General features: G+C 45.3%; 1 protein-coding gene across 2 annotated transcripts in view; it reads left to right on the top strand.

The window, feature by feature from the left end:
- Window positions 1-9,694: 9,694 nt before the first annotated feature.
- The window catches only part of INPP5K (inositol polyphosphate-5-phosphatase K), a 90,697-nt gene continuing 78,489 nt past the window's right edge, over window positions 9,695-21,902 (top strand). For both annotated transcript variants that reach the window (XM_088453845.1, XM_088453843.1), the window contains exon 1: window positions 9,695-9,773. The gene's annotated coding sequence lies outside the window, so the exon portion shown is untranslated. The remainder of the gene's footprint in view (window positions 9,774-21,902) is intronic.

The raw sequence follows: 21,902 nt of genomic DNA, 5'->3' as shown, positions 1-21,902 counted from the left end.
GCCATTACCAAAAGGAAGAGGAGTGAGATGACTGGACAGCGCTGCTGTGTCACTATGTACCCATTGGACTCCACTGCTTGTGTGTCTTCCCCACTACCTTGTACAGGTGCATAGTGGGTGATATAAGCTGGCCACCCACATCCATAACAGTGTGTGCCCTAGAGAAATGTACTGTGTGAAATGCAGATACTTTGTACATTTGATGCCAACCTCCATATATTGAATTAAGGGCATTGCCTGGCAGGTTTAATATTTATACAGGGCTAGATAATTGACAGGCTGGTAATGATGCTTTATAAAATATCAGACATTTGTTTTAAACTATATACCTTGATAAACAATAGCCTTGCATTTGATTAGGCCATGAGTAGAAAATAGGTTAGCAAGGTGACAGTGTAGTACATTTATATTTAGCAAAACCTTTTAAAGACGTGCTTCACAGGCAAATGTTGTTTTTTCTTTTTTTTGGGAGGGAGGGGGGGAGGGAGGGACTGTCTAACATCTTTGGTTCCAGAGACTGTTACTAGTATACACTATTCCTCTTTTAAAATCAAACATGTCCACAATTCACCTTGGGCATAATATACATGGACTCTTATAAAGTTGTTTCCTTGTAAATAGTCTGTCAATATTAACTTGAAACTTCTACCTGGTATATAAATCAAGAGAGGAGTAACTACACAGTAGCTGTGGGAGCCCATTGGGGGGTCTTATTGGCTGATCCCAGCTGCAACAGAGCCCTATGAGCTCATTGCTGTGTGAAAGCTGACACAAAGGGATTTAGGAGTCTATGAGGGGTATTCAATATGGGAGCAAAAAGTCCATGCTGGACTTTTCGCTCCACATCGGAGATTTTCCTGGGATAAAGTATCGGGCGCGCGCCCGCTTTATCCCCGTATTCAATATGAAACCTACGAAAACGGGAAAGTGCGAAGTGGGATCTGCGTACAAAAACGAATTTTCCCTTGAATAAATTGTAGGACCCCCCTAAAGTTGTAAAAACATGGCGGATCACTATGGGTACCCCTGTTTTAGCCTGCAAATGAAAGTCGGGGATTTAAATAGCCGCAGCAGGTGTTTTTTCCCGACATAGAAGAAGTGTTGCAGAAGAGCACTTAGGTTATTTTTTTCGTTTTTTTAAGTGGTCCCATCAAATTTGGGGTACATGAAAATGGGTACTAGCATATTTTATGTCCCTAAAGTAAGTTTTTAAAAATTCTGCATCTATGCACCTGCCGCTAATAGCCTATTCTAGAATACACCTGCCGCATACTTGCAGAATAGTCCTGAACCTATTTCCCTATTTTTAAACACTTGTTTTCCCATTTATTTTTTTTCACCCCAATTTTTAAATACATTTTTTGGGGTGTCCCTATTTTTTTTTTTTTTTTTACTTTTTTTGACACAGTTATTTTTAAAATGTCATTCCCAGGGGAGCAGGCTATTTTTTTTTAAGCCTGCACCCCATAACCCCAATTCTGCACTTTTTTTCGCCACCTATTCAGTGGTGAAAAGTTATCCCCGTTTTTTTTCAAAGACTTTTCGAACCTGCGAAAAGTCTTTGAAATTGAATACAGTGTAAAACCAAAACCTGAGAAAATGACGTCATTTTTTGCGAAATTATCGCAAAAAAAGACTTTTCGCTCCATATTGAATACCCCTGTATGTATTAATAATTGCGGCAGTGCCAGGATTATTATGTATACATCACGCCGGGGATATTTTCATTAAATGTACCAAGGGGAACTCGCCGGGACAGTGGTTGCAGTAACCGCTGTCCCTGCGAGTTATATTCCTGGCGTTTAGGAGAAGTGAAAAACTTCTCTGGGGAAAGCTGACACTGCGCATGTGCACAGTGTCAGCTTCCGGGGCCGGCCAGGGGTTGCGGGGAAGAGATCGAAAGATCTCTCTCCTGCCCCTAGAGCGCCATAGACTTACAGTAGTTTACACTATCTGAAGATGGTGTAAACTACCGGGACTAAACTCCGAAGAGCTTCGCTTTTTAAAGTTTAGTACATAGAGATCAGATAGTTTTCCCCATTGCCAATAATGGAGACTGAAGTGCTAATAATAATCTGAAGTGCTAATAAGCACTTTGCCGGAGATGTCTGTGAAATCTCATGCATTGTGCTATTCAGGGCTGCCATCAGAAATTGTCGGGCCCGGTAATGACAAAGTAGACAGCCCCCCCCCCCACCCCAGGGGCAGGGAGGGGATGGATTTATATATATAACTAAGCCGTAACCACATAAAATATGTTGGCAAAGCTAGACCCACATAAAAAAAAGCCAGGAATGTCTGACTGGACTGGGGGGGGGGGGGGGGGACGACAGTGACGGCTGGCGGAACTAGGGGGAGACGCACAGGTCAGGGAAGTTTGGTAGGACTAGGAGGGAACAGGGAAGGCTGGCTGGACTAGGGGGGAGACTCATGGCAGAGAGGGGGGACAGGGTAGGGAGGGCTGGCTGGACCGAGAGGGGGGTCGGACAGGGATGGCTAGCTGGACTAGGGGGAGACGCGCAGTGCAGGGAGGGCTGTCTGGACTGGGGAGTGGGGCATGGCAGGGAATGCTGTCTAGACTATGAGAGGAACAGGGAAGGCTGGCTGGACTAGCTGGCAAGGCTCAGGGCAGAAAGGGGAGGATAGGGTAGGGAGGGCTAGCTGGAACAGGAGAGGGAGCACAGGGCATGGTCAGGAACTATGTAGTACCTGGTTTGCGCTTCTTCAGTTGGCAGCTGGGATCAGCGCTGATGGCATGTCAGGAAGATTGCTGCACCCACCGGCATTTCACCAGGTGCAGGCCCGAGCCAAACAAAGCTCGCGGACCGCTCCTGATTGGCTGCCGGTCCGGGAGCTTTGATTGGCTGGCGACGGGCGCGAGCTAATCAAAGCTCTTGGGCCGGCAGCCAATCAAGAGCTGACACTCCTGATTGGCTGCCGGTCCTCGAGCTCCGGCTAGCTAGCGGCCAGCACTGTATTTGTAATTGTAAATTAATGCAGCAGGCACTATCACTACTCTATGGCTGCCGATGCAGCACGGCAGCCAGCTGGGCCCACCTCTGTCTCTGCTCTCTCTGGGCCCGGGACTCGAGGCCCGGCAGTCCCCCCCGGATGGCGGCCCTGGTGCTATTAGTACAGTTTCTGCATAATTTTATGTAAAAATCAGCTTGATATATATGCCCCAAAAACCCTCATAATGTTGTATGCATGAGTCTCAAAATTAAATTCTGCCCTGAGTGGAAGGGAATACTAGAGGCAAATGGTATAATAAGAAGTGGCAGAATATAGTGTTAATGCCTTACAGTAAAGGCGCGTATCCACAAGGCTTTTAAAAAGAGCGATTGAACGATTACGACATAGTTATCGTTCAATCGCTCATTAATCGTTCACAAATCGTGCATTAAAAGAACGAAAAAGACCAGCGTTGCATGCTCTCGCTGGTCGTTTTGTACATCTATCATCGCCTGAACATGCAGGCCAACCTGCCAGTAACAACAGGTTGGGCATGCTCGACATATCGTTCAGTGTGGGCACATTTTCCACTGCACAGGATGGAGAACGATTGCACGATTACAATGTTGTAATCGTGCTGTCGTTCCACTCTCGTGTAGTGGATACGCACCTTAAGACTACTATTCCAGCAGATACATGCATGCTTCAGTCCTACCGAACATCAGATAAAGTGGGAGCCTATCAGCATGACTACTCTTTACAATGTGATAAGTGTGATTCTGCTTTCCCCGCTTATTATTCTAGGTTATTGACCTAAACTGGAACAGTTAATCCTATTTAGATAATAATTTAAAAGAATCAGTAGCTTGAAAATGTCAGTATTTTGAGGGAATGTAATAGCCTCTGATTTGTTAAAAGTAATTTTGGTGATTTTTCCAGCGAGTTGCAAGTCACTGGATGTAACAACTTGTGATTAGGTACAAAATGGCCAGAAATGAAACATGCCTGGCAGCAAGTTGCCATCTCAATTGTTCGAATTTTGAACAAGTCACGAGATATAAAAGCCGGCCAGTTTGAAACTTGCCGGAAATGCACAAGACAAAAATTGCCAGAGTTGAGCAAAGTGTTTGGCGTCCACCCATAATTTTTATTACCAGCCCTGGAGCCACTATAGCATGAGGTACACACAGCATGGGCTCCCCCTGCCATAGTGCCAAGGCCTTAAGCCAGTTAGGACAAGGTTGTATTCCCTCGTGTTGACTGCCCCCCCCCCCCCCCCCCAAAAAAAAAAATAATAATAAAAAAAACAAAATGGGCTCCCCCAGGAGAATCCAGCACTTTGCTAATAGCGCTACTGCTCATCTCGGTACTTTCTGGACTGTGGTCGTTGGGGTAATCAATGTTGTTATGTTAGAAAATGTATATATCTTTTACTGACACACTACAGGTCTCAGCAGGCCCTGTCATTCCCAATTTAATGATTCCAGGGTATATTGGGACTTGGAGAATCACAAGTGTCAGCAGTTGCTGGCATCCATGGACAGAGACAGCGATAGGGCAAAGGTAGGCGAGGAGCTTTGGCTTATCTATAATGGGAGCAGGGTGGACTGCACCCCAAAGCAAATTTGGAACAAAGGTTCTGGAAGGCATGCAGATAGTGAGGAGGAAGAGTAGGCAATGCTTGTGTAAGAATGGGGGAAACAATATACATTTTAATCATCCGAATACTGTCAAACCATGAAATGTGTCAGAACTATTTTAAAAAGGGTCAATGTTGCGCACTGACAAGACTTCAGCCAGAATGTTCATATCTGAGACGATAGACAATAGAGGAGCAGTTTGACAGAAACCAGGATAGAACAGTATCACTAAGGTCAATGGAGTGTAGGGGAAGAAGCTGATGTGTTAAAAGCATCAGAGGTCTAGAAGGATGAGTATGGGAAAGTAACCCCTAGACTTGGCTCTAAGTAGTCCATTTATACATTTACAGTCTCCTTTGGAGTGTTGGGTGTGTTGAGAGAGTAGCGAATGGAGAGGGAGGAGAGAAAAGTAGATGGGTCATTCTACACAAGTCAAACGAGATGTGGAGACAAAAGGGAGGAGAAAACAGCGACAGTTGGAGAGAGATGCTGAGTTGAGTGACGGTTTCTGTAGGATTGGTGGGATGAGCGCACGTTTAAAGGAGTATGGAAATGTGCCAGAAACACAAAGCAGTGATCATTTAGTGAAGGAGAGGAAGCTGAGAAGTTATGAGGGTATAGAGTCGAAGGGCAAGTTGTAGATTGAGATTTCAGGATTTGTTACTGGTGAGAATGAACTGAGGGTAGAACGAGACATGTAGGAGAAGATAGATGAGGAGTGCAGGATTTGGAATCAGGAAATATCTTTCAAAATTATGTTGATTAGAAAAAAATCATGGGCTGTCAGAGAGGTGGGCAGAGAAGCGCAAGAGGAGTGGTGAGGTGGGTTACAAGACTAGGTAGATATTAGGAAAGTTTATAGGGGCTTATTAAGAGAGGAGGGGGGCCATGTTCATTCGCCGTCCGGGGCCCCCTGCAAGTCAGTTTCCCAATACAGAAAGAAAAAAAAACCCAGAACATTAAAAACATCTCAAAGCCATTGCATGTGAAAGGTACTGAGTGCCTGAAAGAAAAACGGATTGTTTTTGCCCTTTTATTTGCCGGACGGTGAAAACCGGCTGGTGTGAAATAGCCCTGACGCGTCTGACTACCGGCCGCAGCATCAGTAGACTCTGGGCACTAGAGTGCGCCCAGAGTCTACTGCGCATGTACAGGTCGCAGGGGGAATGGCGCAGCCACAATTTTCCTGACGATGTTCTCACTGCACATGCACAAAACACTGGAAAACAAAAAATTCTGCATTTTTTGCAAGGCTGTGACATCCGATGCGGGACCTCGGAGAGGTATTAGATAATATGGGTGCAGTGTGTGCGGTGCAAGTCCCCCCTGGACCCAGGGGCCCGTGTGCACTGCACCCATTATAGATACGCCCCTGGAAGTTTAGTACGTTTGCTTGGCAAGTGTCACAATCCTGCTCTAGAAAAGTATTGGCTATTTGCATTCTACATTTCTACCACCTGGGGCTGCTGTGTAGATCATGTTGAAGCATTGAAAGAAGCTGTAGGTTCTTTCTGCATCTAATTAGCTCCCTTGAGAGATAGAGGATTGCTTCAGATCTGCCATGCTGGTTCAATATTGAGGCTTTTAGTTTATTAAGTTCCTGTGTATTATCCCAGAATATCGCCAGTTTTGTTTCCTGTTACCGGCCCTTAGATCACTCTGACTAGCTCTCTGGATTACTGGAACCTTTTTCTTCGGCTAGTATTTTGGACTTTGCCGTTTCATGCTCCCTGTTAGATTCCTAGATTTTTGACCTGTGCATTGACTTTCCTTGTATAACTGGGATCCCTGACTGGCAAGTCTATGAACTTTGTTATATGTGTTCAAATATGTATATAGGACAGGACTGATTTCCTGCAGCTATAATGCTTACTAAATTGTGTAATGTACCTGTTACTTGCCCTTTTTGCATATTCTAGACTGTTACCTGCAATTGTGACTTTATCAAGAACTTATTCTGCAACATCCATTTACTCTGCACCATTGTTAATGACTATTACGCCAGTTATATGTACAGGATGAGTCTCCCATATCCAAAATGATTGGGACCAGGGGTATTTTGGATATCGGAATATTAAGCATTTCTGAATATTTGCATATCATATTGAGATATCTTGGGCAAAGCCGTAACTAGACTTTTTGGTGCCCTGTGCCAGAAAGAGAGGCCAGGGAATGCTGGGGATGAAATAAGAGGAAGCTACAAGCAAGAATGATAATAAACAGAAATTTGATAGGCCCAAACAGCACCCCCTGACCTGTGGTGCCCTGTGCGATGGCAGCGGCCGCACTACCCTAGTTACGGCACTGATCTTGGGAGTAGGACCCAAATCTAAAACACAGTGAATTTATGTTTTATATACACCTTATACACACAGTCTGCAGATAATTTTATACAATAGTTTCAATAATTTGAGGCTCAAACAAAGTTTGTGCACATACATGAAATTAATTTATGTTTCATATAAGCCTTATACACAGAGCCTGAAGGTAATTTTATATTTTATTTTCAATAATTTTGTGCCTTAAACAAAGTTTGTGTACATTGAACCATCAAAAACTTTCACTATCTTAGTCATGCTAAAAAAAAATCCGTATTTCAGAATATTTGGATAAGGAAGACTCTACCTGTACCTGCTTTACTAGGGTATCCTGCATCATTGCTACTGGTCACCAATCTAGGTTTTTTATTTTTTTTCATCCTTTGACTTTTCATTGTGAATTCCAAAAACTGTCTACAACTACCAATGTATCTGGTACCATTGCTATTGGCTATTTTACCGATCTATTCACCCAGTGATCACTTGCACATTCTGGACTTTGATTTACCAACAATGCCATCTGCTATAACCAATTTACCTTGCATTATTTCCATTTATTATATGTGACACTAGTATGTTCTGCAAGATTATATTTAGTATTTGGACTTGCGTTTTTTTACCTTGAGATTTGAAACAGCAAGTGCAATAGCAGGTTGTAAGATAAAAAGTTTAATTTTCAGTGGGGTAAGTGAGCCTAGGATTGAGATTTCCTCCAGTGGAGCTCAGCAGTAGTGGGGCACCATTGCAGGTAGTGAGCGGGATGGTGCGCCATCTGGTGGCTGGAGCTGCACTGTCCAGGGTCCACCGAGTATTTTGTAGAAATATGCATTCTAATTATGGCGTGACATGGTTGAAATGCTGTTTTAGTGAAAATGAGAGATGGATTGGGTTAGGAGTATAAAGGCTGTATGAATGTGGAGTTTTGTGGGGGTGAGGTTGAAGGAAAGGAGGTTGCAGGTTAATTGTAGGGTATTCAAATATAATCTCCAGGCTGACTGGCCAGGATTAGACCTGGGCCACATCATTCCATCAAAATAATGATCTGTTGATGGTTAACAAGGAGTTTTTGGAAACAGGTGTTTGGATGTTTTAATATCTTCCATGACCTTATTGGATCACCAATTGATCAGTATGTCATTGTGTTCCTAAATGATAATTTAGTCTATTTACCAGAACAAATCTTAAATATAGACACCATTAAATAATCTATAGGTAGACAGCAAGCAGTATCTTTTTGTGCTTATCACCATTTCTTTCCTTGGCCGAATAATTTCCCAAAGGGTCTGCAGGTCCTAAAAAGACTACTGCAAACAGATACTTGCCAATTTATACAGAAAATAAAATTTGTGCACCCGAAGGTGGTTGATTAAGAACTTTCTGAGGTCATAGCCCCAATCAAAGCTCAAACTGGCGTTTGGGAGCAAATTGCTGATTGTCATTTACTTTCATTCCTTACCAGATTTTCATTCCAACCAATCAACAAGTTGGCTGGTTGGATGTAAGTTGGTCTAGTGTGTGGCCAGCTTAAGGCAGTGGTAGCCAACCTCGGACCTCAAGAGCTACCAACAGTTCACGTTTTCCAGACCACCTAGCTGGTGCACAGGTGTATTCATTACTCATGACACATTTGAAAAGATCCACAGGTGGAGCTAATTATTACACTTGCGATTCTATGAGGCGACCTGCAAAACATGCACTGTTGGTAGCTCTTGAGGACCAGGGTTGGCTACCCCTGATCTAAGATACTCCTTTGCCTCAGGTGCCTCCAGTGCCATTGCAATAAAATGGTGTTTTGGTAATAAAATGTCAGTTTTTAAGAAAAAAGAAAGAGCTGCCTGGTGTTTTGGCCGCTCCCACTATGATGTAATGACACCCCCCAACATATCGCAGCCACGTATCCTGTCCCAATTTCAAACTTCCAAATGTTGGAAGGTATGCTGTGTGACGTTTATGTTCTCCTTATGTTTCCAGCCACAGTCCATAAATATTACTTGGCTTCTGATTAATTCATACCCCAATGTGAATAATTAAACCGAACAGTAAGATTAATGGTTGTCTCACCCACTGCAACAACGTAAAGCACTTAAAGTACTATATGGGGAAAGGTGATATATAAAATACTTATTATCATCGTGGGCCATGCTATTTTGTTTGTGAAAACCAAACTATAAAGAAGAAGGAAGAAAAAAAAATCAAAATGGCAGGTGTTACATGGAACTTCAGATAAGCAAATAGTAACATTGCACATAATAAACTAATAACACATTACAGTTGTATGTACTATACATTTAAATGTATACAGTGAATTTGGGCTATTGACTGGACTTTAGAGTAAAAAAACAAACATTGCTTAAGATGTAAATTATCCAATAATCAACCACACTTGCAAAACACGACAGTAAACATTTCAGGGATAAAAGGTCGGTGAGTCATGTTATTAAATAGACTGATTGTATAATCCGTTTAGAGAGCATGCCAGCAATATCATCATGGTTAATGTACATGACTATTTCCATGTTCCAGTGTAATAGCTCAGGCAGATAATTATGCCGTTTACCTCTCCACTACCCTCAGGCCAATCATTTAACGGGCACAAAGCGAAACTTGCCAATAACAAAGATGGCCGCTGAGGCATCAGTCACCAGGCCCTGATGTAAACCGTATCCATGGGCTGCTGCTGATGTTAGCCAATTAGCAAAAGGATGTACTGCTTACCATGCTGGAGCGTCTGCCATGTGACTTTATACTGACAGCCTCGGCCCGCCCACGGAAGGGAGTGTGACTGTGACAGGGGGAAAACTAAACCAAAACAAACTGGAGTAAAGTTGGGAGACTGGAGCTGCCGGAGGCGGAGAGGAGACCGGTAAGTGCTAATTTATACAGTGCGTGGGGTGTCTGTGCAGCTAGCCTAGCATTGTATAATCTGTGCATGTATAGCTATCCTAGCCCAGCCCTGTCCTGTATAATATGTATGTGCAGCTAGCATAGCATTCTATTATGTATGTACCTATATACTGATAGGTTGTAAATACACAGACACATAACACACACTATCATTATGTGTCTGTGTATGTACAGCTAGCCTAGCATTGTATAATCTGTGTATGTATAGCTATCCCAGCCCAGCCCAGCCCTGTATAATATGTATGTGCAGCTAGCATAGCATTCTATTATGGATGTACCTCTATATACTGATAGTGTGTTATGTGTCTGTGTATTTACAACCTATCATTGTGTGTCTGTGTATGTACAGCTAGCCTAGCAATGTGTATGTCTGTGTACCTAGTATTGTATTATCTGTGTACCTCCTAGCTATATACTGACAGTGTGATGTGTATGTACAGCTAGCCTATAATTGTGTATGTACAGATAGCCTAGCATTGTATTATATGTGTACATCTATCTACGGTATATACTAATAGTGTGTGATGAGTATGTACGGCTAGCCTAGCATTGTATTATTAGTGTGTACATCTATCTATATACTGATACAGTGTATGATGTGTATGTACAGCTAGCCTATTACTGTGTTTGTAAATGACTTCCCATCCTGTAAGATTACTTACCTGGAATCCAGAGAGTAGTTTATGTATTGGATGCTGATCTCCTCGGTTACACTGCTTATTGAGTGGTCAGCAATACTCTGTCTATATATGGGAGAAACTGGGTTGGCAGGAACATTGAGAGCGTAGGCCATTCTGCATAGCAGAGATTGAGTGGTTCTCTTCACTCTTGCTAACCTTGTGTTTTTTTTCATACAGTGGCAGTGAGGAGAGCAGTGCCAGGTAGCGCTAAACATTGGGGGTATCTGACGATTATGCTTAATGTCTAGCTCAATATCACCTAAGTAATCCTTGAATTCATTTTTTGATATTTCATAAAAAAGAGTGTTTTCGGAAAATTACATCTATCTATCTAGTTGTTAACGTTAGGTGTCTCATTCATTTGTTCCATATGTACATAGAAAATAAACACGTGGACTGATGTCTACTCCAGAAAATATGCTCCTTGTTTATGTAATCAGTTCTCATGTTAGCACAACATGTTTGAATCTCAGCTTCATAATTTTATACAGTATTTAGTCCATTATTCAATACACATTTGCAATACACCGAAACTGTGTAAATGCTGCTGGGTCAAATGCTCTGGCTAAACTTCCAAGTTGTCCAAACAGAATAACAATCGTAACAATGTTCCTGTCGGAGACATCTAATTGGCACCAGGGATTTTGGGGGACTCTGCTAAACTGCCTCCCGTAAAAGAAAAGTCTAGATCCACCCCCCCGTTGCTGTATGCTGACTCCTAACTGTTGGCTCTGACTTCTAACTTGAAGAAGATTATCAGGGCCTGTGATACATGGTAGAAAATGCAGCGATTAAACACGTTCAATGATTATAACACATAAAATGAAAAGCTGTGAAATTGACCATAACTACAAAGAAATTTCAACAATCCGGTTATTGTGCATGGACGATCATGGCTAATATGACTATGTGTATAAAATGCTACACAAAGGGGATTCACAAAACTTATTTCTTATCTCTTTACTGTGGTTTGATGTAAATAGAACTTCTGCTTTGTGTTTTTATAGATGTCCTGCCCTGATTCATTGTAATTGATCTTGGTTTGGCTCAATAGGATTTCTCACATGGGCATTTCATCATCTAAATTACCCTTTGTTGTTGCTTGTAAAGTACCCACTTAACTTTAATAGGCTACCATGGCACAGTTGGGCAAAGTTACCATTTTATCTTTACAAAGAGCCCCTTTCTACTTCAGGGTCCATAGGGTATCCACAGGATACCTTGGGTATAGGTGTGACGTCAGTCGCAGGGCACCAAAGAGTTAAGCTTTCAGCCTCCCAAGATGCACTAGGTCCCCCTCCTATACCCCGCCCCCGGGCCAAGGCACCTCAGTTTAGTTTGGTGCCCGGCCGGAGTCGGGTGCACCTGTTGGAGTGGGGGCTAGAAGAGCCCCTGAAGCTTTTTCTTCATGCAGCTGTGGCTGCACATCTGGATGAACAGCATGGACAGTCAGTCCTGACGTCCATGCTGTCTTCCCTACACCCCGCCGGTACCAGAACGCCGGTACTGATCCGGGGATGCTGGTGGGCGTCTGGGGTCACAGCTAGCGGTGACCCCAGATGCTCCGGACCATGGCCGGATTCAAGGGGGACAGAGGTAAGCAGCGGGGTCCCGCGGTGGGTCCCCGCTGATCACATGGTCCTAAGTCCCCAGGCAGGGGGCTCCCTGGGGACTGGCTGCAGCGTGGAGCCAGGCGACCAACCTGCGCTTCCACTACCCCCTGGGACAGCGGACCGCAGCAGAGCGGTAGCGCTGCGGCATCCCAGGGGTTAAATGCATGCCAGGGGAGCGCGCCTTCCCTGTCTCACAGCCGGCGCCTCCCTCTCTGCACTGTGCTGACTGGTCCTGTGTCAGCGCTCCTCCCCCAGGCCAGCTTCTCTCTGCTCCTCGGCGGCCATCTTCTCTGCAACGCATGGTGAACGCTGCTGGAAGTCTGGAAGGAAGCATCGTGGTCTGGGTCCCCCCGCATACCTCTCCTCTGCTGTGGCTCAGGTCTGTGTATGCAGCGCTGTGTCCTACCAGGCCCTGTGTCTGTGTAGTTGAGTGATCAGCGCTGTTAGTGCAGGAATTGTTATTTCTCTGCATTGTATGTGACTGTGCTAGCGCTGCCTGTAACTATTCTTCTCTAAACTGTCAGCTTTATTACTGTCCCTGTTCTTTCTGCTAAAGCCCTTGCGGTGCGGTGCTGCAGGGTGGTCTCTCGCCTATTTAATACTTAATTGGTGAGAGAGGTCACATACGTGGTGCCATCATGTCTGAAAGTGATTTTCCCCTCCGGCTACAGTGTACCACGTGCAAAGTACCGTTAGCGGAGGGGGAGGGTAGCGCGGAGGGCCTTTGCCGGCAGTGTTTGTCCATGGCGCGGCCTATTACGGTTACAGCACCGGTACAGGAGCCGCCCTGGGCTTGTTTCGCTCAGGCGTTAACAGCTTTAGTGGGCCAGTTAGCTCCGCAGCCCGCGTTTACTCCGATGGGTTTGTCCCAGCAGTCTGTGGTGTCGTCACCCATGCAGGGGTTCCCACGACAATTGGTGGTACCCCACAGTCTCCCTATTTTCCCGCTCCCGGGTTCTCAGGAGCCAGCGTGGGTTAACTCCCTGACGAGTTCTTTACAGCACTTGTCGGATGTGTTGCAAGGGGAGTCTGTGATGCGGCCTCATAAAAGGCCGGTGGCGTCTCTGTCCGCTCCTTATGAGGATGACGAAGGGACGTCTGATGATGGGGAGATTCTGGATCCTTACGATCAGGAACCTTTCCATACTAAGGACGCTGATGCTAAGTCCAAAGTATATATTCCTGGACTTATTCGGGCGGTCCGCACAGCCTTGGTGATTGAGGACGAAGTTCCCCCAGCGGCTAAATCTAAGTATGCCTTTTTCAAAGATGTGAAGGGCGATGCCACAGTCTTTCCTCTTTCGGGTCAGTTGGTGGACCATTTAGAGGAGGCGTGGAAACAACCTGGCAAAAGATACCAGCCGCAGAGACGCCTGGCGGTGGCTTATCCGTTCGCGGATAATTATTTTGCTAAGTGTGAATCCCCTCCACAGGTGGATTCTCACGTGACCCGTCTTGTCCGTAGTGCCACATTGCCGATGCCATCCATGTCCTCCCTTAAGGATGCTACGGACCGCAAGGTAGAAATCTGCCTGAAGTCCGCTTATTCCCTTGCAGGGGGGGCAGCACGGCCGGCTATGGCCATTTGCTGGGTTGCCAGAGCGATGGAGCGCTGGGCGGATTCATTAGAGGCTTCTTTTGAATCCGACTGTCCGGCCGAACAAGCGGAGTTGATTGGCAATCTCCGTGATTCGGCCACCTACATCAACGAGGCGGCTCTAGACATTAGTACTCTGGTGTCTAGAATTTCTTCAGCAGCGGTAGCTGCTCGTCGCACCTTGTGGCTGCGATCCTGGAAGGCGGACGCAGATCCAAGAAAGGTCTGGAAGCGTTGCCGTTTACCGGAGAAGTTCTCTTCGGTCCGGATCTGGATAAGATTGTGGCCACGCTGGCGGCAGCCAAATCTGCTTGTCTCCCGTCGGCCGCTGCTCCTTCTGGTTCTGGACCATCGTCCTTTCGGTCATCTAGGGCCCAGGGCAGGCCCAAACCACAGTCGTTTCCTCGACAGGCTGGCCCTAAGAAATCGGTCAAGCCCCGGAAACAGGCATGGAGTACCAGACGTCCGGCCCCCAAGCCAGATGACAAGCCTGCGGCCTGACGGTCCGGGTCTCCCCTTGGGGGATCCCAGGGTGGGAGGCCGCCTGCTGCAGTTCTCCCGGTGTTGGTCGTTCACTACGACAGACACTTGGGTTCTGGAGGTGGTCTCTCACGGGTACGCCCTCTCCTTCCGGCACAGACCCCCGGCTCGATTCTTCACCATGGGTCTACCATCAGACCGGAACAAGGCTACGGAGCTGCGGAAGGTATTGCACACTATGCTCCAGGCTGGAGTTATAGTGCCTGTTCCATTCTCCCAGAGGGGCCAGGGTTTCTATTCAAATCTATTTTTGGTACAGAAACCCAATGGGTCATATCGTCCGATTCTCAACCTCAAAGCACTCAACAAGTCTTTGCGGGTCCCGAAGTTTCGGATGGAGACCCTACGGTCCATCATTCTGGCGCTGGAACCTGGGGACTACATGGTGTCATTGGACATACAGGACGCTATGGCGGTCATGGCGGCTTCTTTGCGGCTTCAAGGAGTCCGCATGTTGCCGTACTTGGACGACCTGTTATTGGTGGCAGGATCTCCAGAGCTCCTGTTACACCACTTGGACCTGACCATTGCACTGGCTAGTCAACTGGCAGAAGTCCACTCTAATCCCGTCTCGGAGGATTCTGCATCTTGGAGCCTTATTGGACTCGGGACAGCAAAGGATCTTCGTGACGGAGGACAAGATCTCTGCTTTACAGTCAAGGGTGCGCAGTTGTCTGCACAGCCGCCGGGTGTCCTTACACTCGGCGATGAGGTTACTGGGCTCCATGGTGTCGGTGTTCGACATGGTGGAATACGCCCAGTTTCACTCTAGACCTCTGCAGCACCTGATCCTGTCCAAGTGGAACGGCTGCCTCAGTCTCTGAAGTTCCAGACGATTGTGCTCACCCCGGAGGTTCGCCTGTCCCTTGCGTGGTGGTTAAAGACGACCCACCTCAACAAGGGACGTCCGTTCTGGGTTCCAAATTGGGTCCTGTTGACAACGGACGCCAGTCTTCGGGGCTGGGGAGCAGTTTCGGGTCCACACTTGTTCCAGGGCAGGTGGACACCGACAGAAGCGGAGCTTCCAATAAATATCTTGGAACTCCGTGCGGTCTTCAATGCTCTCCTGCAGGCACAGCGGTTTCTCCAGGGTCACCCGGTGCAGGTCCAGTCGGACAATGCTACCACCGTGGCCTACATAAACAGGCAAGGAGGAACTCGCAGTCGGGCGGCTCTCGTAGAGGTCTCTCGGATCCTGGTTTGGGCGGAGCGCAATCTTCCGGCCATATCAGCGGTCTTCATCCCGGGAGTGCTAAATTGGGAGGCGGACTTTCTAAGTCGCCAGGACGTTCATCCAGGGGAATGGTCCCTGCACCCGGACGTTTTTCAACTACTGGTGGACAGGTGGGGTCTTCCAGAAATCGACCTCAGGGCGTCCCGGCACAACAACAAGTTGCCGGTGTACGGGTCTCGCACAAGAGACGAAGGGGCGTCTCTGGTGGATGCTCTGTCCGTCCGGTGGACGTTCAGGTTCGCATACCTGTTCCCTCCGGTCTCCCTTCTTCCACGGGTAATCCGGAAATTCAAACAGGAAGGAGGGACGCTCCTGTTGATAGCTCCCGCGTGGCCCAGACGGCACTGGTTCTCAGACCTTCAGGGTCTGTCCGTGGACAGTCCTCTGCGGTTGCCGCTACAACCGGACCTTCTGTCTCAGGGTCCTTGTCTTCACCCGGACCTGACTCGGCTGTCTTTGGCGGCGTGGCTGTTGAGACGGCCATGCTGAGGTCCTGGGGGTTTGCCAGCTCTGTGGTGCGTACCATGTTACGAGCTCGGAAACCGTCTTCCGCGAGGATATACCATCGCGTGTGGCATACGTTCTTCCAGTGGTGTCGACCGAGAGGTTATGCACCGCGGGAGTTTCGTCTGTCTCGGATTCTCGCCTTCCTGCAAGCGGGACTAGATCATGGGCTTCGCCTTGCTTCTTTGAAGGTACAGGTTTCGGCCCTATCTGTCTGGTTTCACCGTAGGATTGCTACAATCCCGGATGTGCGCACCTTTATGCAAGGTGTTCTCCGTATTCAGCCGCCCTTTGTTCCACCTGTGGCGCCTTGGGATTTGGCTGTGGTCCTGAGGGCTCTCCAAGGACCGCCGTTTGAACCACTGGGCTCAGTGGATATTAAATGGCTAACAGCTAAGACTGTTTTCCTTCTGGCCGTTGCTTCAGCCAGACGTGTTTCTGAGTTAGGGGCTCTTTCTTGTAGACCCCCTTTTCTTGGTTTTTCATGGGAACAGGGCAGTGCTCCGCACTCGGCCCGAGTTTCTTCCCAAAGTTGTTTCCCAGTTTCAGGTTAACGAGGAAATAGTTGTTCCGGCCTTTAACTCACCGGGTCTTTCCGTGGGTGAGGCCTCTTTGGATGTTGTGCGGGCCTTAAGGACTTATGTTGACCGCACTTCTTTGTTTAGGAAGTCGGACGCTTTGTTGTCCTCTATGGCTTCTGTAAAAAGGGTTGGCCTGCTTCAAAGCAAACTTTGGCAGCCTGGATCCGTATGGCTATTTCTGAAGCTTATCTTCATGAAGGCCTACCGGTCCCTCCTTCTCTGAAGGCTCATTCCACTAGGTCTGTGGGTCCTTCGTGGGCAGCTCGACGTGGTGCCTCGGCAGTTCAGATCTGCAAGGCTGCTACGTGGTCTTCTGTCCATACCTTCGTGAGGTATTACAGGTTTGACACCTTCGCCTCTCAGGATGCTTCCTTCGGGCGGCGGATTCTCCTTTCTGCACAGGAGCGTCCCCACCCTTAAAGGATACTGCTTTGGGACATCCCCAAGGTATCCTGTGGATACCCTATGGACCCTGAAGTAGAAAATATGAGATATGGTAAGAACTTACCCTTGTTATCTCTATTTCTACGAAGTCCATAGGGTTCCACAGCACTCCCGCCCTGTCGCACCTGTGCTGCAGATGGGCTTTGCTCTGGTCACCGGTTTTCCGTCTCCCTCTGGTGAGAATGTGATTCTTGTATGTGTCCAGATCTTTGTTCTCTCTCTTCCTTCTCCTCCTCCGGCCTATGGCTTGGTAACTAACTGAGGTGCCTTGGCCCGGGGGCGGGGTATAGGAGGGGGACCTAGTGCATCCTGGGAGGCTGAAAGCTTAACTCTTTGGTGCCCTGCGACTGACGTCACACCTATACCCAAGGTATCCTGTGGAACCCTATGGACTTCGTAGAAATAGAGATAACAAGGGTAAGTTCTTACCATATCTCATATTTTCGTACACTGTAGTTAAAAGCTTCTTATATCCTTATACACATCATTGGTGTTCATTCTAGTACTTTTCACAACCCATGCAGTTCCTCTTTTCTGCCTGGGTTGTCGCTTTCTGTTCTGGTCCTTCTAGCACACTCGGCTGATGCAACAAACTGTTAAGATGAAGACTAGAGTGTGCTAGAAGCACCAGAACAGAGAGCGACAACCCAGGCAGGAAAAGGGAACTGCACAAGTTGTGACAGGTGCAGGTTGCTAGAATGAACACTGTTTAATAGTGATTTGGAGAGGTACATAACAGGACGACCATATATAAGTAGTATTGGTGGGAGGACATGGCATGTGTATGCCTCAGAACACAAAGTGAATGGCTCTTGTAAATGAGCAACAATGTTTTAAAGGGGGTCTAATCTGGTATAATGGAGGCCTAATGATGGGAACTGCACAATGAAGCAGCTCATGTGGTATAGTGAGATTTTAATGTAGATGTGATTTAAATGTAATTAGTTACCAGTGGATCAGACATTGCTCTAGTCTATTCAGGACGCAGTGAGAGACCAGTGTGTTTTGTGGTGGGAACTGGGTGCTTTTGTTTCTTGACTGAAAAGAAAACTCCAGGAGACCTACAGCAAACAGTGCTGGTAAAACCTAATGGTTCTTCAACCACATTTTAGCCATTGTCTTGCTGATTTTTTCTGTAGTCATGTTACATTGATTACGGTATAAGAAATCAGTTACTTTATGAGATCTCATTAATTATTTCTAAGTAAAGTTGATTTTGTTTCCTAGAAAACCTGGAGCGTGGTTGAAGTTCAGCCAAATTTTATATATATATATATATATATATATATATATATATATATATATATATATATAAAATATAAATATTTTCCCCCTGAACTTCCTTATCCACAAACGGTAGAACTTCGGCTGGTCTAACCAACTTCCATCCAGCAGCCTTATACAGAACTGTTTTGCTTTGATCGTTTCCTGACCATTAAGCCTGGGGCATCATGGGAGCACAGTCCCAGGAGGTATCAGTGTCACCCTACTAGTTAGGGAAGCAGAGTTCTAGGAGTGGAAGTTGGAGTTCTTATTTAACAATCCGTAACATGTCATAACAGTTTTGATGGAGCATATATGAAGGGTTTATTTGTATCACTGCACACTGGGATTGTGTAATTGTAAAGCGCAACAGGATATGCTGGTGCTTTATAAGGTTATCTATTAAGGTAGTCAACATTCAGAAGGCTGACACCAGACTGTCGATACGTTCAAAATTTTAACATGGTTTTTAGCTGATTTTTAGGGTTGTCCTAAAATAGCATAAAAATCATGTGTCGACATGTTAATTTCAATATTATGTACAGTATGTGTCAAAATTTTAACCATGTCGACCTAAGTGTATGTCAAGATTCTGACTGGTGACCTTCTGAATGGTGACATGTCATACCTCACCCTATATATAAATTAGATTTTAAATACCTATGGTACATCTGTGGGGATAGGTAAGTGTGTTCAAAATGGGCTTGGTATGATTTGCTAACACTTATATTCTCAACAATCATAATGTTGACTACAGCATGCTGACAGCTACTCCATGATCCCCCCTCCCCTTACATTTGAATTGTTGACATAATGACTATGTAGATATTCCATATATCAACATTTTGCAGATATTGAATGCCAAGATTTTACCATGCCGACATGGTGAAATTCGACATTCTGCAGTCAATTTAATGACTGTCTACATAGTCTTTGTTGACTTCCTGACTGCAAAGCATTCAAAATGTTTATAGTGACCATTGTAGCACCCATCCAAGTACCAGGAATAATACTACGCTCCTATATACTGCAATCTATTACCAGCTGTGATGTGGGTCTAAAGCCGTGTCTTATGGAAGCCAGCTTGAGGCGACAGTGAGCTTCTGTTGTAGGTGTTGGCTGTGGGCATGGAGTATGTGTGTGTGTGTGTGTGTGTGTCTATGTATATGTATATATATATATATATATATATATATATATATATATATATATATATATATAATGTGTGTGTGTGTAATTTGTACTTAATAATGTCAGAAAATTAAATGTCAGATTTGTGGTATTGCTGCTCAGCACACACTTTGATGATATAGGTGGATGTAAATAGCCTTTACAGGTTGTGAGATAAAGTGTCTCTGTTACCTAAAGATCCATTTTATGGAATTATACACTGTAACTTGCGTCCCTGCAAAGAGCACTTTATTGTGGTTTTATTTTATGCAATTCCATCAATATTTACAGATCCCTACAATGTTTAGTTATATGTGACAAGACGGAGATATTTCTGGGTGTGTAAATGTAGGCTCCTGCTGGGCGTAGCTGATGGTATCAGGGCTGAGTGTGGGCAAGGTGCAAGAAGGAGACCTCCATTCTCCCATAAAGCAACCTGAATTTTACATCTGGCCAGAGTTGGTGAAGAACAGACATTGGCATATCCTTTCAATAGGGCACCTCTAGCACCATTCCAGTGCACTTATTTTATGAGACTTTTTAAGCCTACAGATATGATTTTAGCATTTAAACAAAGGTAACACAATTAAATAAAGATGGGTCTGATAAGCTCTCGCCTACTCCCCCGGAATGTCCTGGAGACTCCCAAATTTCAGAAAGTACTCCCAGCCTCCCAGGAGACTAGTCCCATCTCTGGGATATGGGCTGCCCAGAAGCTTGAGAACACAAGTCACAGTGAATTGCACCATCGTGGCCCTGCCCCTTGCTGCTTCTTGCTGTAAATCTAAAAGTATAAAAGTAAGCAAGTTCTGTTCTGATGCCTATTTCCTTTCATTACTTAACACATAAATGAGGCTCCAGCGTGCCGTATATTAAGAGAAAAAAAAAAAAGTATTTTTGAGGTTAGTTCAAAAGAAGGGACTTTGAAGTGATAATGTCTATTTTTGCCACCATGCCCATTCGGGCCATTCCTGCAATCAGTAGGCCCTTGCTGAAGTAGAAATTGAATGTGTGGTATGTCCACCTATTTTGCATTAAATACACGTAGCTGACTGTATGTTAGCTCACCATGGCACATTGCTGTTCTTGCATGAGTCACACATGGCAGCTGGCTGTGCTGCTTTATTGCAGGATGTTCTGCTCATTTTCATATTATAGAGCAGAGCAGGATGCCCGCTTCAAACAGCCTTCTCACACGTGTATTTTGAAATAAAAATAATGCACATGGTAAATTATACATATCACTAATTATCTATAGCACATAAACATTCCTGGTTTATGACTAATTCATACCTAACAATGCAGTGACATTATATTGCAGGTTTCCCATCTCGCTCTACAGCTCTACATATTCTTACACATGAATTCCACCTAATTGATGAATGTGAATGTGTGAATTGGCTCTAATTCACCTATCACTAATCTCACATGGTTTAAGTGCGGAGATTAAACTGCTCATTAGGAAAGAGGGAGTGAAATTGTAAAATGGTGTGTTACCATGTCTAATCTTTTGACCAAAAAAATCTGCATGTCAAATCTCTTGCACATGAAACTTGAATAATGGCATATATTTATTGGACTTTAGCACGAAAAAACTCTGTATGGTTTAGCCTTATGACCGTAGCGTGTTAACATGTGAGATTAGTTTATAATTTGGCCAAGAGTTGCTCATGTGTATGTATGTATGTATGTGTATGTATATATATATATATATATATATATATATATATATATAGAGATAGATAGTAAGGTGTTGCGAAATGTTAATGAATAATCCTATCTAATGTCACTTGATTTTTCCTGTCCCAAGCTGCAGCCAGTGTCCTCTGTTGGTGTAAGAGCTAACAGCCAGCAGAGACCAATCCCAGCACAGTATGCAGTCATAATGTCGATATGTTCTGATTGTTGACATTCAGGAGCAGATTCAGTTGTTTTTTTTGCACGCCACACAGTAATGGGCGCCAGATGGAGCAATTCATTTGTTTCTTCGATCGGGTGTGCGAGTGCCGTGGGCACCCACCAGTGACGTGCAGTGAGGTAAATGACTGGGGAGGCATTCGCTAGTATCAAGCTAGATTTACATATATGAACCCAGTGGTTCATGTGGGTATTATACAAAGGTGTAGCAGTATATAGTGCTGAAAATTTGTTGTGTTTTATTTAGAGTTGTTTGGAAAAGATAGACAGGGGAGGCAGTGCCTCCCCTGCCATTCACTTATTTACTCCAGAGTTTTAACTATAAAAATTATTAGAATAATACAAAGAAGATATTTTTATTATTTTTTTTTATTTTTTCTTATTTTTATAGTCAAAACTCTGGAGTATACCCAAGTATGACAGGAAAGGCTCTGCCTCACCTGACTGCATGTCACTGGCGCCCACATATCTGCTCACAGCCTCCCAAGGCGGTGAGCGAAATGTGCGAAAAGTCCATAGTTTGGGCATCCTAACCAGTACTTTAG

The sequence above is a fragment of the Taudactylus pleione genome, unplaced genomic scaffold (assembly GCF_031769625.1).
Source record: "Taudactylus pleione unplaced genomic scaffold, aTauple2 ptg000040l, whole genome shotgun sequence".
NCBI lineage: Eukaryota > Metazoa > Chordata > Amphibia > Anura > Myobatrachidae > Taudactylus > Taudactylus pleione.
Note: the sequence above shows the minus strand (reverse complement) of the source record. Positions and strands in the feature narration are given on the sequence as shown.